At 34.4% G+C, this 16186-nt stretch overlaps 2 long non-coding RNA genes across 2 annotated transcripts in view; both read left to right on the top strand.

The window, feature by feature from the left end:
- The first annotated feature begins 240 nt into the window (after positions 1-240).
- LOC113995351 overlaps positions 241-16186 on the top strand; it is an 85194-nt gene continuing 69248 nt past the window's right edge. Inside the window, exons 1-3 of the long non-coding RNA XR_005563815.1 lie at positions 241-325; positions 2339-2411; positions 6295-6416. This is a non-coding gene — a long non-coding RNA (uncharacterized LOC113995351). The remainder of the gene's footprint in view (positions 326-2338; positions 2412-6294; positions 6417-16186) is intronic.
- On the top strand, positions 11365-15078 carry LOC120323416. Its single transcript, XR_005563816.1, has 3 exons — positions 11365-11699; positions 13519-13668; positions 14887-15078. It is a non-coding gene; the product is annotated as an uncharacterized LOC120323416 (long non-coding RNA).

Below are 16186 nucleotides of genomic sequence, written 5' to 3' on the forward strand. Positions count from 1 at the left end.
AAACCAGAGCTGGTATAAAGATCTTGTACTTGATCCAGATTCTAATAGGAACAAAAACTGTTCAACTTTTGGCTGCTGTTTACACTTTTCTTCTTGCTTTTCTACACTGAACCAAAGAAATATGGGAGAACTTCCTGAAAAATAATTATCACCAGTTTGCTGTCTGTCTTAGTTATGAAGAGAATTGTAATCTTTAGTATGACTGTGTATCTTTTTTTTCCCAAAGGTTTTACTGCTGCTCAGTGCTTGACATGACTGATTCAAAAAACATCTGTGGACAGCCTACCATATGCTTCAGTCTTTCACTATGATTTAAAAATGTAAGGTAATGTATAGTACCAGAAACAAACAAATAATCCAACACTATTTTTTTCTAAGGCTTAAAAAGTACTTTATATATAACACAAGGGTAGGAAGTGTATGCTTTTCCATGTCGCTGGAATATAAATGTTAATGAAATATGTAATTACAGTGTTAATAATCATTAATTCTCAGAGGCAAATGATTATTTGTGGGAATGCTCTGTCACATTAAAAATTAACAAAACAAATTAGTTATAATTGCTGGAAAACTGACATTACTTGTTCACAATACAGCAGAATCTGAGACCTTTTATATTTACCTCACTAGAACTAGAGAAAAAATTGTTTCTTTAAGTAAAATATGATGCCTATAAATCAAATAAATTGTTAACTACATTTTGTAGTTTTATTCTAGCTGAAAAATATTCTTGATCATCATGAGTATGTGTTCTGATAGCTTTCAAGACAAATCATAATTGTAATTTTTTTTTTAAAATAGGTTAAGCTAAAAATAAATAAAAACCCCACAACAAAGCCAACAAAATAACCCACAGAAAAGAAACCATTAATTTTCTTCATAGATTTTTCATTAAATGCTTTCCTGTGTGTTTTCTCTGTAGCTTTTTATCAGTAGCTATTTTTCTCCACTGAAATGTAGAGATGCCCTAGTCCCACATGATTTTATGTTAAATTCAGTAGTATCTATTTAACTGAATTTCCTCTACAGAGACATAGGAAACATCTTGGGTTATTGGAAATACATGACTGTATGTGCTTTTTATAGAAATATACCATTTCCAAGCATTTAGCTATGTAAAGTGGATTTCAGCTTCTCTGGAGTACTTCTCATTTACCCCAGGGACTGTATCTTGCAGGAATAGTACTGAGCAATACATCAAAAATATCTTTTTATATCTGTGCCAAACAGATCCTATTAAAATAAATCATTTACGTGTTCTCATCACTCTTCTGGGAGCATGAACCCCCAACTGGACTAAAAAAAATAGCTTGAAAAGTCATTTAATACATCTAGGTATCCAGAAAAACATCTAAATTAACATCCTCTAAAATTGCAGTTGTTGGAAGACACACTTGGTTGATTTGATTATTGGATGGACAATTTTTCATATACCCTTCCTAAATCTGAGAAGTAAAGGTTACACACTTAAACACACATAACAATTTTTGGAAGTGTTCATCTGACTAAAACACTACCCTGTCCAATAAAAATGCTTTATATTACAAAGTCATAGAGTCAGGTTGGAAGGGACCTCTGCTGAAAATAGGGTCAACTAGAGTTGTGCAGGACTGTGTCTAGTTGGGTTCTGAGTATCTCTGAGGATGGAGACTCTGCAGCTTCAGAGGACAACCGATTACAGTGTTTCATCACACTCATCATTAAAAGGCTTTTTCTCATGTTTAAAAAGAATTTTCCATATTTCAATTTGTACCCATTGTCTCCATCATCATTGCAGGAACAGAAATACTTTCTTCCATACAGATGTTTTTGGTTGGTTTTAAAGATGATAACTGTTGCAACCTACCTAATTTAGAGTGGACCACATGTTAATGAATGAGCCCTGTATCTGTTCTGATTGATAGGACACATAGACATTTATGCGCTAAGTTGTTAAAATGACACAAAGCAGTTATCATGCATTAGTTTTTCATTTCACCTTCACTCAGATTGGCTTTATCTTCAGCTTGTGTTCAGTAAAAATAAACCTGTCATGTCCACAATATTTAAGTCTTTTTAAACCATCTGTTCTTTTCTGACAGAGACAGTAAGTCTATTGCAAATGTGTTATATATTGTGGTACTTCCCCTGTTGTTCCTCCTATCTTTTCTTGTGCCTTCTAAAATTATTTCTCCCTTCTCATATCCTTCTAAAAATCCTTGTACATAGAAAATATCATTGGTACACAAAAATAATAATTTTACATTTCTAGATACTTAAAGACTAGTGAAATTGAAAGCATTAACAGCAAGCCATAGAATCTTCCTAAAGGAAAATTTATTGATCTTTTTTCTTACAGAAGTCTTCTGATAGGTCCTGGTCATGTTTCCTACAACTGGTCTAAGAACATGCAAAGAGATTATCAATCTCCAGTAAGTAAAGTACTTTGCTGACTGTTCACAACATGACATTATTGAAAAATATAATTTCTGAATCATATTTCAAAGTTAGTTACCTTATAATAGACTCATATTTCCAAATTAACTATCACCCATTATTGTGTCTAAACAGGTCAAAAATTGCCTTACAACCAGCACATCTTGTCTTTTAATGACCATTCTAATAAACTTTTCAGCTCTTCTGACTGTCAACATATTAATCCATTGAATAAGACTAAGTTTTATTCCATTGATGAAGTCTTCAGAGTTAAAATGTCATATATGAAATTCCAGAAATACCATCAGAACTAATAAACCAATGATAACATTGACCTGGGGTGGAATTATTTTGTTTACTGTGATTAAAGCCAATATTAAAGCCAACTCTAGACTTTTTTGGTCTACTAAATTTTTTAATTTCTTGGTGTTCACTTAATTTGATGAGTTGAAAACACATCTATCCCATAAAATAGCATTTAAGTAGTACAGTGCATTTAGAAGGATAAAATAGAACTTTGTTTTTAGGGTTAAAATTCTTTGTTCTGTTTATTATCATTGAAGCAAGTACTGTAGACTGTACAATCACCATATGATGGAATTTTATCTATAGGGATGATGTAAAGTTTTGTTATCTCACAATAATTGTACTAGTCTTTTGCATCCCCGCTCAAGCTGTCCTTCCTATTAATTTCTATCCAAAAAGGTTGCTTCATCAGATGACTTCTTTCTCCAGATCTGATCATTTCACAACTGCACTTGATTGATGTTCCTTTCCTATTCCAGGATTAAAACTTTCTAGAACTGTTTGCAAATAGTAGAGATGGGAAACTAGTGGTAGAAGGGTTGAATTGACAGGTGGGCTAAAATATTTCTGTTGCTGCCTGGCGATCAGGATGCTTTGTGGTATCATGCATTCCTTTTTCATATCTCAAATTCATACATCAGTTCATCATTAGTACGTCCCTGTTTCCTAGTTAAAACTGGATGAGTGGATGTAAATTTTGCTTCTCTTGTGTATCTTTCTGAACTGTAGATGTCACTCTAGGGCTGACCAATTGTTGTATGCTTCTTATCAAAGTAGATTATCAAGTGGAGGAGGAAAGTGCTGAAGATTTTACTTGTTTACGCCTGAAATATTTATATATTTGTATGTTAATGTGAACATACAGGAATTGCAGTAAAACTCTTGCACTGAATTATGAGTTATGGAACCCAGAAAAAACATCAGTTTTTCAGTATATCTGACTGAATATCTTAAGTATTTTTCAGGAAATATAGTTCTGATGAATGCTAATTTTATTGCATTCAGGAGACTTCTAAAAGCCAGGTAGATGGTTTAAAAATTTTATTTTGTTTTAATCCCTAACAAAAACAATAATATTGACTCTATATACATTTAGACAAATACTTTAAGACAACTATCATGTGAGGTGTCTAAAGTTGAAAGCCATCTGGTAATCTGTTAGGCTGGCTGGATGTCAGCTTTTGCATTCACTTATGCTCAGATTCAGTAGTGTGTTTACATTAAATTTAAAAATTAGAGGTCCCAAGAAAGTCAATTGCATTTGATAAATTCATAATCTTGTTGTGGACAAAACTGGGATCCAACCAACGTGGGGAGCCAGCAATGTACTGTTAGTAAATTAACATGGTAACAGTCTAATGAAAATACAGACAGAATTTTTATTAGTCCAGTTAAAATAACTCTAACACATGACAAAGTATTACAGACAGGCAGGTCCTGACACCCGAGTTGTTAGGGCGGTATAGAGCCTTGTGCTTTCCTCTAGTGGCAGCAGATTTTAATTTACGGAACTATAGACCAAATGTGTAAAAAGTCATCATGACGGCAATAGCAGGCGTTGTGCTCAGCACCTGGCTGCATCGTAATTTAGACAGTAACTTCTGTAGCAATCTGCTTCACTGCTTGAAGGAGGAACTGACTCCAGAGGGGATTTCGAAGTCTTAAAGGACTGTTTCTCCGAACGGCTCCTGGAGAAGCACCTTTCTCAGCTCACTGCACAACAGGTCACGGCCCCGAGGGCACTGCCAGCCTTCCCTGTGCCTGCCCAGCCCCCCGGGCTCTCCTCACCCTGCCCACAGCTCAGGGCCCCACGACAGCTCCCCGGGGCTGTGAGCCCCCTCCCAGGTGACCCTGAAGCAGCAGGGCCAGACTCCAGCTCCCCACAGCCCTGCCCTGACCAACCATGGGCTCTGCTGAGGCAAGAGCACCTGCTGGCTTAAGTCTTGGCCCACCCGCAGCCTGTCCCTGTCCCCAGGGAGGTGCCTGATGTAAGGGCTGGGTCCTGGTGCCCCTGGCTGCCCTGCTCCTGCTTGGGGATGGGACAGACCCTGGCTGCCGGGCCATGCCATCACCCACCTAGGAGAGGCCCTGGAGAGCTGCTGGACCCAAGAGGGATCAGAAAAGGGCGTATATTCTAAGGTCCAAGATGAGATGGGGCCTGAGTCATGGACAGTGGTGGAATGATGCCCTGGGACAGGCCAAACAAGAATAGAAGGTCTTGGTAGTGCCCTCAAGAGCCTGACTAAACTACCCTGGAAACACCAGCTATTTAAATACGATGTTAAAACTTGGGTGTTGAGGATACTAATGCTGTTTCTTTCAGGTGTGACTATGCTGTGTCTTAAATTATTAAAATTGCCATCGATGAATTTTAGGATGCATTTGCTTTTATTTTATTCCTCTAAAATTTTGTCTAGGAGTGAGTAATGTTCAGCAGTATAAATCCCTGCAGAAGATATGTGGTTTTATGGGTACAATGTTCCCCACTCTATACTATTCACTTTCTCATTCCCATACCTAAATTTGCTTTCTGAAATCTGCCAAGAGCTTCAGGTGCACTGTTAAATGGATTTCAAGGCATTTGAGAAGATAAGAATTAATAACAAGTTTTGAACTCTAAAAAAGGTAAAACAAAATTTGAAACCTCTACTTAAACTGGAAGAAATGAGAGCTTTGACAGTCAGGTCAAAAAATTTATTTCTTAAATAAATTTTTGGACAAATGGGATCATGAAAGGATGCAAAATATTAGAAAAGCATTTTTTTTTTAGAATTCTTTATACTAATACATTGGAATACCTAATGAAATCACCCTAGTACCATGGATTAATATGGTAGAATTGAAGTTTCTAACTTTTGTGTAGCCAAGCGGATGACTTTTCTAGAAAGAAAATATGCTTTTGGAAAATAACTTATATGAAATATACATATGTGGAAAATGAGTGAATGTACTCTTCCATTTGAGTACACATTTATGGACATTATTTATGAGACAATTAGCACTGATTTCTAATGAGGCAGGTAAAATAGCAGCCTGAAGGAGACCTGCCATATTACTTTTTCTGGTCTCAGTGCCCTGAATATTACTTGTTCAATTGCCATATGAATTCAACAACTTTCTCTTTTGCCTCTAAATCAGATGATGTGGTAGATATGACTTCATTTCTTTAACAATACTTCTGAAAGAAAATCAGTGTATATAATAATTTACTTCATATCATTTGCACAGTGGCATATTTTTTTTTCCTTTCCACACTGGTCATTCTCCTTATAGCCAGCATCAATTCATTTCTTCTCAGTGCCTCTGTCGAATATAATCAGATTTTTAAACAATCATTTGAATCCTTAAAAAACTGGTTCTACAACTCCATATGCTGAATCATTGTCCTTAGTTTTTTTCCAGTACATCTTCAAAACTTCTGTACTTTTTGAAAGTGATTGCTTTCACATTCAGCTTTTTGAATAGGAAAACTGAGGGGAAAGCTGCTGTGAACCAGAAAACTGTCTTTCTCAGCATAAAGAGTCTGTGAATAGAAACTCTTTATTCAACCCATATTTGCTCCTTCGTGGTCAGGACCCATAAGGAATTGTTGAGGGCCCTCAGTTTTACTGCCTGTGCTCCAGACCATCTGTGATCCAGCCCAGCTCTGGGACTTTGGACCTGCTGCTGGAGAGGCCTGCTGCCATGAGAAACAGGTGCCTGGCTCAAATAAATCTTACTCTATTCTCAGATGATCATACTGTATACTTTCTCTGGATGTTCTAATTTTTCTGACCTTTGACTTTTTTAGACCAAGAAGACAAATCATAAAATGAACTCTGTGGTTTTGTTTCAATGTGAAATCTTTTACTAGAATGTAAATATTTCATGAAAAAAAAAAATCCTACTTAATTTTTTAAACTTTTAAAAGTCATAGTCTGTGTTAAATTGCTTTTCAATGTAACTTTAAATATATCTCCATCAGAGACTTTTCCTGACAGTTTATCAAATCAATGTGTTAGGTAAAATATTTACATATAAATTTTTTGCAATGTTGCAGCTTTTTACTGTGTCCAGTGAAATTCTGCATTAATATGATTCTTTCTGAGTGCAGGCATTTGTACATATACATTGTATTAACTACTCATTGTGGTGACTCTTGAACTGATATGCCAATGTAAACCATGAGAAGTCTTTACATAATTTTATTAAGTTATATGTAGAGACACCTTTTCTGAATGTAAAGAAATCAGAATGGCATTTAAAAGCAGTGATGTTCATGACATATATGCATCAGTCTTGTGTATATTATCTACAAGTACAGTAAGATGCTTAGTTTCCCTTAAGGACAGAAACAAAATGTCTGAAAAATCTCAAAATAACACAGTTGTATTGAAAAAAAGGTTATAATACTTTGTCATATTCACACTAGAATTGTTGAATGTTTTAAGTACCTAATTGGCTGCCAACATTTATTTCTTCAAGAACGATTTAAAAATAAGGACTATTTAGTTTTGTGGCCTAAAAAAGTTCTATAGTTTTTACATTAAGCATTGGGTGATCAAATATCAAACAGCGTTGTTCTATTGAATGATGATATTTAATTGTGGGGATGGAGGTTCCCACAGTTCTCTGGATTTAATTGCAAATTTTGATGTTTCTTTTTCCTCACCCCTTACAACTTTAATTGAAATAAAAATAGGATTTTACAAAAGTGCAGAATCCAGCTTTGTTTAGGGCAGGATTGTCTTAGCTTAGTGATATCAGCTCCAAGAGGTGTGTTTGCCTGCCCCCATAATATGGGTCTTGAATGTAACAAGCTTTATGACAGGACACTTATAGAGCAGAAAGTTTCCTATCATGGGGTCATCATGAATATCAAGAAATACTCAAATAAAACCGAAGTTGTTGATCAGGTTGGAGGGGTTTTTTTGAGAACTTTGGAGAACTTGACTAGGCTTTTCTATTACAAGAGTCATGTAAGAATCATGAAAGGTAACTGTCATAAAGTAAACTATAACTTTTGAAGCAAACGGTACGAAGGATACTAGATAGTAACATTATTTGGTGTAAAGATTTGATGCAAGCTTTTTGCCTTGGATTGATATTTAAGTCACTTAAGCAGTGCTGTGTTGTTTATTTTTAGACAAAGTTGAAGATTTATTACTGTGAGTAAACAAATGAAGGAGTAGCATGCACAAAAGTCAATAATTTAGGAGATACAGTGTTAAGACCACAGCAAGTAGAATTAACCTGTGACATTGTAGCTGCAGTAAACAAACTGCAGCAATCAATAATGACATTAATCAGCTTCAGATAAGTAAACAAACTGATTTGTGTCAGATTTCAGGTCAAAACCCGGTCAAAGGATTCCTCATCCAGCAGATGAACAAATGTGTTGGTGTTCAATCAAATCCAGACTGAGCAATTGATGAGATTAATCCATGTGCACTTAAAAGATGGGTAGAGAGTTCTTCAGCATGGAAACATGCACCTCATATCTAAGTTGACTTTCCTAGAAGTACAGGACTAAGTATGGATGTTGTGCTCTGCACTGGTAAGGTCCATGGCTATGGAAGCCTCTGTGGTTTCAAAGGAGAAAAGTATAGTGTGTCAGCCATGTTTCTCCCTTCCCTCTTCTCCATTCATTTCATGGTACATAGGAACAGAAAGAGTGAAGAGAAAGCCCAGGACATTGGTTGTGAATGTGACTGTGCATATGTAAAGATCAATGGGGAAGATAAGGTAACTCTCACTTAATAACTTTGAAATGGTATTCTGTAGTACTTGAAACTATAGTTGCCCTGCCAGCCTGTTGAAACCACCACAGCTATTCCAAGATACACTTTTCAATAAGCATATTTTTGTTTCCTGCCCCCCTTCAATCTATTCCTGTAGTATTAGTGAGTATGTAACTGGAGAATACTACTGCAAGCAACTGAAAATTGCTATCGGCCTTTCAGTTTTGTATTTGTACTGTGAAATAAGTCAAGCTTTCTTTAGATGCCACATAATTAATATCAGTGGGTTGTCTTTTCATACTGGCATTTCTTTACTTCTCCTACCTAAAGATTAGAAAGTGTTTCTGCTTTTATCCCTGCTATTCTGGAAAAGTCACAATCCAAAAGCAGAGATTTAATTGACAAATATACAGTAATGCTATTTCAATATTATCAGTGAGTCTTATATAATTTTCAGTCTGGGAAGAAAAGTACGGATAGGAGTTTTAGCTTTGTCTTTGCTTCTCACTGTCTTGCTCTATTTTTAATTTGCAATAAATTAAAATAATTTTCCCCAAGTTGAGTCTGTTTTGCTCATGACAGTAAGAGTGTCAAACGCGCGTGTCAAAGCAAGAATATATGAACAGGGTAAGCATGTGTGATACATACCAGAGTATGCATCCTTGTGTTTAGTAGCCCTCAATGAACAAATCCTTGGAGGAAAAATCAAATTACTTTTTCAATCCTTACAAGCATTTGTTGTCTTCAGTCCCCTTTGGCTGTTTTCCAGATTACTTATCCATCATCTGAAGACTTTTGTTTGTAACTGCCATCCATTAGTTTCATCTGATATCACCTAATTCTTTTTTCTGTAAGAGACAGTGACAAATGGATTTCTACTTTTTCTCACTGTCCCTCATGACCATGAAGACCTCTTTCATATCTCCTTTAGTCATCTGTTCCTCCATTTCCACTGTTCAGTGCACAGAAACCATTTCAAGTCCCTCTTGTAATCCTTTCTCTGTACATCTTCAGAAATTCCTTTGAATCCTTTTTCAGATGGAGGGGATCAGTACCCATAACTGCGCACTGTAATCAGGATACTACTGAACCATGGATTCATAGTGTGCCACAAATTCCCTTTTTTTCCTTTTTCTTTCTCAAGTTTCTAGCTTTAAATTGCTTATATTTGATAGCTTTTGAGTAGTGAGTAAACATTTTATATCTATCTATTATAGTTCCAAGTTTTCATCTGAGCTGTCTGTCATATGTAACATTTTCCAATGTACAGCATTTTACATTTGTTTACAATTAATTTAATCTGTAAGTATTAGAACTTTTGAAATTCTTCTCTTGATCTTGATTTAGTAGCTTAGCATCAATAACAAAACTTGTCACTTTATTATTCACCCCTTTTGGCATTATATGACATTGTATGGGTTTCCTCAGAGATCCTTCTGATGAGATGCTACTGTTATCTCCCTCCACTGGAAAAATGTCATGTCCCATTTTTTCAATGTTTTGATTAATTATTCATCCATTCTGCACCATGACACTGCCTACATAGGTCTTTATGGCATAAAAGTACTGTGAGCAAGTAAATTTTCACAGTCTGCAGAATGGAGTAAGTCGTGTCACAACTCTTGTCTAAGCTGGGCTAAGAAGTTGTGCTCTCCAAAACCTAACAGAGTTTCTGTTTTAAAGAACAGAAATCTGTTTTGACCTCATGCTATTCAGCTGATGCACTGACTGTGGTCTATTAACTAGCTGAAGTGCCCCATGTTTTCAGACAGGAAAATATTTTCTGTAGCACTATAAGTAAGATCTGTTAATCCATTGCTTCTGAAGAAACAGAAAGAATTAACTTTTTTTTCCTTTATTCTAAGATTTAAACTGTTAATCTGGCTCTTTCTAGAAGGAAGGATGTATTAAAATGAGGAATTTTCTAGACTGTGTGTGTAGTTGTGTAGCAGTAAAGTTAACAGGAAAATAGAACAGGAAGAAGATAACAGTCTTTCTCAACAGTAGCTAATGTATGTGACAGGAGGCTAATGTTTCAGTCAATTTTTGGCATGAGATCATTTTTAAATAGATTACCAAGCATAGTTACTGAGGGACAGTAATGTCTCAGTTGCCATGCAACTATGTACATTGCAGGAGAAAAGAACAGATGTTCGTCCTCTTATGCAAAAAATATAGGTAATGAAGAACATGTTTCATGAGAAAAATGTTGAAACATATGTCATTACTAATGAAGGCATAAATAACTATACCATGGCCTTTTTGTGTCACTTTTATTTAAGTTAATATCTTAAACAAAACATAACACATAATATGCGTTACAATACGTAATTGTACAACACAGTATGTGTTACAATACCTAAAAGGTTATCCAGTTCATGAAACAGAAAAGCAACAAAAATATAAACTTTCTGTTCAGAAAGTGTACTGCTATGTTGTCGACATTTGATACTTTGAGGTATTACACAAGTTGAAGTTTGCTATGGACCTGTAAGAATATGAAATTAGTGAGTTGAATCTGGCTGGTCAATGCCTTGTGTTCATCCAGAAATAAATTGTCAGACTAAAAAAGTCTGTAAAGCAATGTATCACTGTGCCATTGCCAGCAGTTGTCATGTGTGATGGTATCTTTTTTGTACTTCAATATGAACTTCATTTTGTGGGCCCCAAACAACTGGAGATATTTAATATTTGATTTTTAGTAGGAATATGCTATGCTAGAATGTAATTTCCTAATTTTAGGTCCAGGGAAGTTTACCAGGATCAATCTCTTCAAGTGAGTTAATACCTTAACAGACATCATTTTGCAATGCAAAGGTGTGGCAGATGAGTTTCTTTTGCTAGTTTTGGAGTCACATGCAATATATTTAGGTATACTGCAATATATTCAAAAAATAAAAATCTGTGCGAAGGATGAGCATTCCACAGATAGACTCTGTTGTGAAGCAGAGAGAAGATGAATTCAGGATTGGTTTTTTTTCTTTGTCTTTTTTAAAAAGACACCAACCTTTTAACACCACATTCAAAGCCTACTATTCATCTCACCTAAAATTTTGACAACTATTCTAAAATTTAATAACGAGTTATTGAAATGCCTAAATCTTCCTTTAGGTGAGAAGAAATGGCAACTTCAGACAGAGAATTTTTCTACTTATCCTGAACATCAAATGTCTCTGAGAAATAGTTTTCTTGGCTGTAAAAGGGCTTTTTACATAGCGAGTTTCAAATGGATTCGTAAACTTCAGATGGTTGGAACAGGTAAAATCTATTTTGAGCTTTGCTATTTTCACAGCTCTAACCGTTGTTTATGTAGGTATGTGTTAGAAACCATGTGGGATAGTTCAAAATTTTGTTTGAAGATGGATAAATAAAAGCACAGTTCACATGTCCAGGGAACAGAATATGACTCTCACTTGAGAATTGCTTATATTTCATCCAGCTGCCTCTTTGGAAAAAATGTACTATTTCTTTTTTTTGCAGAAAAAAAGTACAAAGAAATATGAAGATATGAATGTTTATGATATGAAAGATTTCCTTAGGGTCTGGCTATGGTTAAAATACATATGTCTTAAAGCACTTTTTTTACTTGCCATTCTTTCCGTGAGATTTATGTGAATCTTTTGTTGTGCGTGCTTCACTGGTTGCACATTTGGCAGAGCCACGTGTCAATAGGGAGGAATGTATAATTAAAAAAAGTGCTCTTAAATGTTTTTCATACGTGAAAGTTGAATATGACTGGAAAAGTTGGTCTTTTCTTGGACCCTTGGTAACTAGTCTTTTTTTTCTGTAATGGTATATCTGAGATTTTTCTTCTACAGTTTAGATAAATAAATAGTTTAGCCTTACCAAAGTATTATTAACAAAATTAGCTTCACAGTATATCTTTCAAATATGTTTGGGGTTCTTGTTTGTTTAGAAAGACATTAGCTTTAATGTCTTCCTTTTTTTAAGGAAGTCACGTGACATTTTTGTACAACAATTTTAATATCAGTCATTATTCTTAGAGATTATATGAAAGAATGAAATGTCAGTGTTTTTTATTTAAATAGTTAATAATTTGAAAAGTATAAATCTCACAGACATTTATGGTCTAGAACTGGTTTAGAATCTGATTGTTAAATCTTCAGTCTGTACCTTTGTTTTCCAGGTTGATTGCCTTTCATATACCACACATATTTTTGCCAGTACACTTCATTTTTAATCCTCGAACTTTATTTTCCTTCCAGAGGAAAATATTTAAGGGGTGTTAAAAGTTAATTGAACTAGGGGATTTTTATGATATAGGATTTATGAAAACATTGAATTTTTTTCCCTACATTTTCTTGTGTCTTGTTGGCTTTTTTTATATTTCAGGGATACCATCACTATCTCTGACTTACGGTTTCTCAGCATCCTTTGAAAAAGTCAAAATATGTCTGGATATGCTTAATTACTTTATATAAACACAAGTCTTTAATTAAGTTAAAAGCTAAAATAAAAGCAGGTTTAAAAACATCTGATTTTCTTTTCTGTTAAAAAATAAAGATTACGTTTAAAGCAGAACGCGGGTTATGCTTAAAGCAGTATTTTTTCTTTGTTAACTGTAGTGTAACATGATTATTTATTCATGTTAACAAAGAGATGTAAGAAGGTCCCTACAACAGAATTGCAGACAATAGAACATAATTATATGTTTATGTAGTCAATTATAATATTGCTTCTATCAAGCTGCACAGAACGGGAAAAAAAAGACTTGTTACATGCCATACCTGATGAACATGACTGTCTCACTATGTTTGTTAGAGAGAAATGCAACTGTACTGAGTAACTTTGCATGTGTAAAAATTGTGTTGAAAAAACAGAATAATGTATTGTAACAATAAACTCCAAGGGAAAAAGAAAATCTTTCTCCTCTAAGTAGTAATCTGGAAATTTTCCGCAATGATTGGACGTCTTGGTGAAAGATTTAATTGGTTTGGGTTTTATTTCTTTCACAGAATAGAGCTGAAATTGTAGCATGGCTTTGCATAATGTTTTAATGTATGTCAAATATGCTACAGAAATCATGCTTATATTTTTGTATGACATTCAATATCAGGTTTTGTCATTGCTGAAGGAAGGGCAGTTTTCTAGGAGTATACCAGAATAAGTATATGATAGCTCTGGAAGAGCAGTCAATCTGAAGTATCTTCTGAGTTCTGCTTTGTAATCACAAGACCACCTGGATGCCCCTACCAAAGGCTGACAGGTATCCTTGATTCAACAAGTTTCATATTTTTTATTCTGTCTATGTCTTGAAACTAATTTGTTATGTGTGTGAAAATATAAGTGTGAGAGAATCAAGGAATGTAAATATTTAGTATTTAATTTAAGAGGAAACAGCTGCAGGGTCGATTACTTTCAGAGAAATGCCATCAGAAATGACTAAATATTTTTGAAATAAATCATCAAAAGTAATACATTAGTATTCATGTTGTTTCTGAACAAGTAAACATTAGCCAGCAGTGACTGAAGTAAGCAAGTTGCATTACCCAACTAATTTTTGTAACAATATTAAAATTTTGTCATTAAAATCATGTCTCATGTTTATTCCTGGTGACACAACTTAGTCTATTCATGCATCATACATAATTAGTTTGAAAATGAAAAATATTTTTATACTTAAATTGTATAAAGAAATTCTTAATAATACTGCAGAACTTTTCATGTTCTATTAGACATAGTAAAATATTAATACTATGCTAGATAGAGTTATAATCATGACTTTATTAAATAAATATGATATCTTATTAGAAATTGCTTTCACTTACCCTTGGGGTTGCAGTTTCTTATTTGTCTTTTATAATAAGAGGGCATGACATAGCAGATCATCTAAGAACTCTCTGTTGTTGCAGAACTGCCAAATAAAAAGTAAGTTAAGGTACCAGCAGTAAAAGAATAAGGATTTATTACCTTTTTCCAACACTGTGATACTTTACAGCAGTATAACATGAAACATTTCCTTTCCACTTAAGAATATACCAATTAGTATACCCTTAATCCAGAGAAAACAAACTTAAAACTCTGACAGATTTCTAATGTTAATTTTCTTAGTAAAAAATGTTAGAGGGACAATTGTCTTATGCTTCCCATTTAACATTTTTCTTATGTTTTGGAATTTGAGAATTTGTGGTTGACAAACTAAAGAAAGAATTAAACAAAAGAATCTGAGACTGACTTAATTAACATTTTTCTATTACAAAGTGATTTCCCGTGGTCAGATGGGGTAGAAGAAGGTTGATATCCAATCTCATACTTTTCTGCATGACAGAAGTCAAGCTACATTTGTAGATAAGTCAAAATGATGACCCATTGAATGTCAATATCAGCCCCATGACAGAACTTCCAGCAAAGATTTCAAACAACTTTTCTGTGGTTCAGCTAACTTGCCACTGTCAGTAACCTTTAATTATTCTTTATCTTACAGAACCATGTAGAAGTTCTACTTCAATGCCAAGCCTCCCTCTGCCAACACATAGGAATCAATAACACGTGCCTCACAAAGTAAACTTTCAGAGGAAAGGAAAAGGTAGAAAAAATGAAAAATCAGTGACCCTGAAGTCATATTATTGCATCCTGGAATAGTACATTTTGCTGCTACATAAAAAACTATTTTTAATCATTTAATCCATGAAAAACAATAGCTATTAGAAACACCCATAGATTAATTAAAGACTAGTTAGACTATTAAAGGCTAGTTAGGCTGTCAGAATTCCTTTGAATTACAATTTATAAGAAGTGTATGTCAGGTATGATTTGGCGTCTGATTTGCCCATAGTGTACCAGAAGGTAAAGCTTATGTTCAGGGTGTGTAACTTTGAGACAAGTAATTTTTAATTTTCTAGTGCAAATGGAAAAATATCTTCTATTAAAATGGATTTTTCAGTCTTGTGCTGTTCAGGGCAGTATTTGTGTCATGAAATGCATTCTTGGTTAAAATACGAAATAGGAAAATCATGTTTCTGAGGAAAGAAATGTCTTACTCATGGTATACTACATTTCTCTTTTCCACATGACTCTGCGTTTGTAAACTGAATTTATGAACTTGCATCAATGTAGGCTGAATTCACTGATATTTACAGTACCCTAAAAATTCCACTTCAGCAATTGAGTCATGAATCTTTCACATTTTGTATAAGTTAGTCACCAGTGTCTCAATTTCTTGATTGATGGTTCAATATTCTATTATATGTTATATTAAGCTTATAAATGCGATCTTAGATCACTGTGTACAGATCATAATATAAGTTCTTCAATTTTGATTACAGCAGGCAGAAAATGCTACATAAATCATTTCAAACCCTGTAAATCAAATTGTGTTTTCCCTTTTGAACTGTAAACAAAAATCCATCACCATAAAAACCTCAAGTCTTTTAGTTACACTGGTGTAAACTGGACTATGTCCAATAACTATAGACTTTACACATAGCAGCATCAGCTTATAAATTTAGCACATCCTAGTTTTTAGAGGAAAGCAAAAAAAAATATATATTTATACAGAGAAAACAATACTTGGAGGAAAAAAAAGTGGTTTCTTTGGGGTAGGACAGAGACGGTCTCAAATGTGGGACCTTGACTTGTTTTTTTGTGTTTGGGGTAGGGGTCCACGCCGACCATTCTCAAACATCTTCTTGTCATTCTTATCATTGTATGTGGTTTCCAAGAAAATTTGATGTATTACTTTCCCCAGGACTAAGGTCAGGACAACTATACATACTTGCCCAGAT

The sequence above is a fragment of the Pipra filicauda genome, unplaced genomic scaffold, assembly GCF_003945595.2.
Source record: "Pipra filicauda isolate LSUMZ 115617 unplaced genomic scaffold, ASM394559v2 scaffold254_size1108330_pilon, whole genome shotgun sequence".
Classification (NCBI taxonomy): Eukaryota; Metazoa; Chordata; class Aves; order Passeriformes; family Pipridae; genus Pipra; species Pipra filicauda.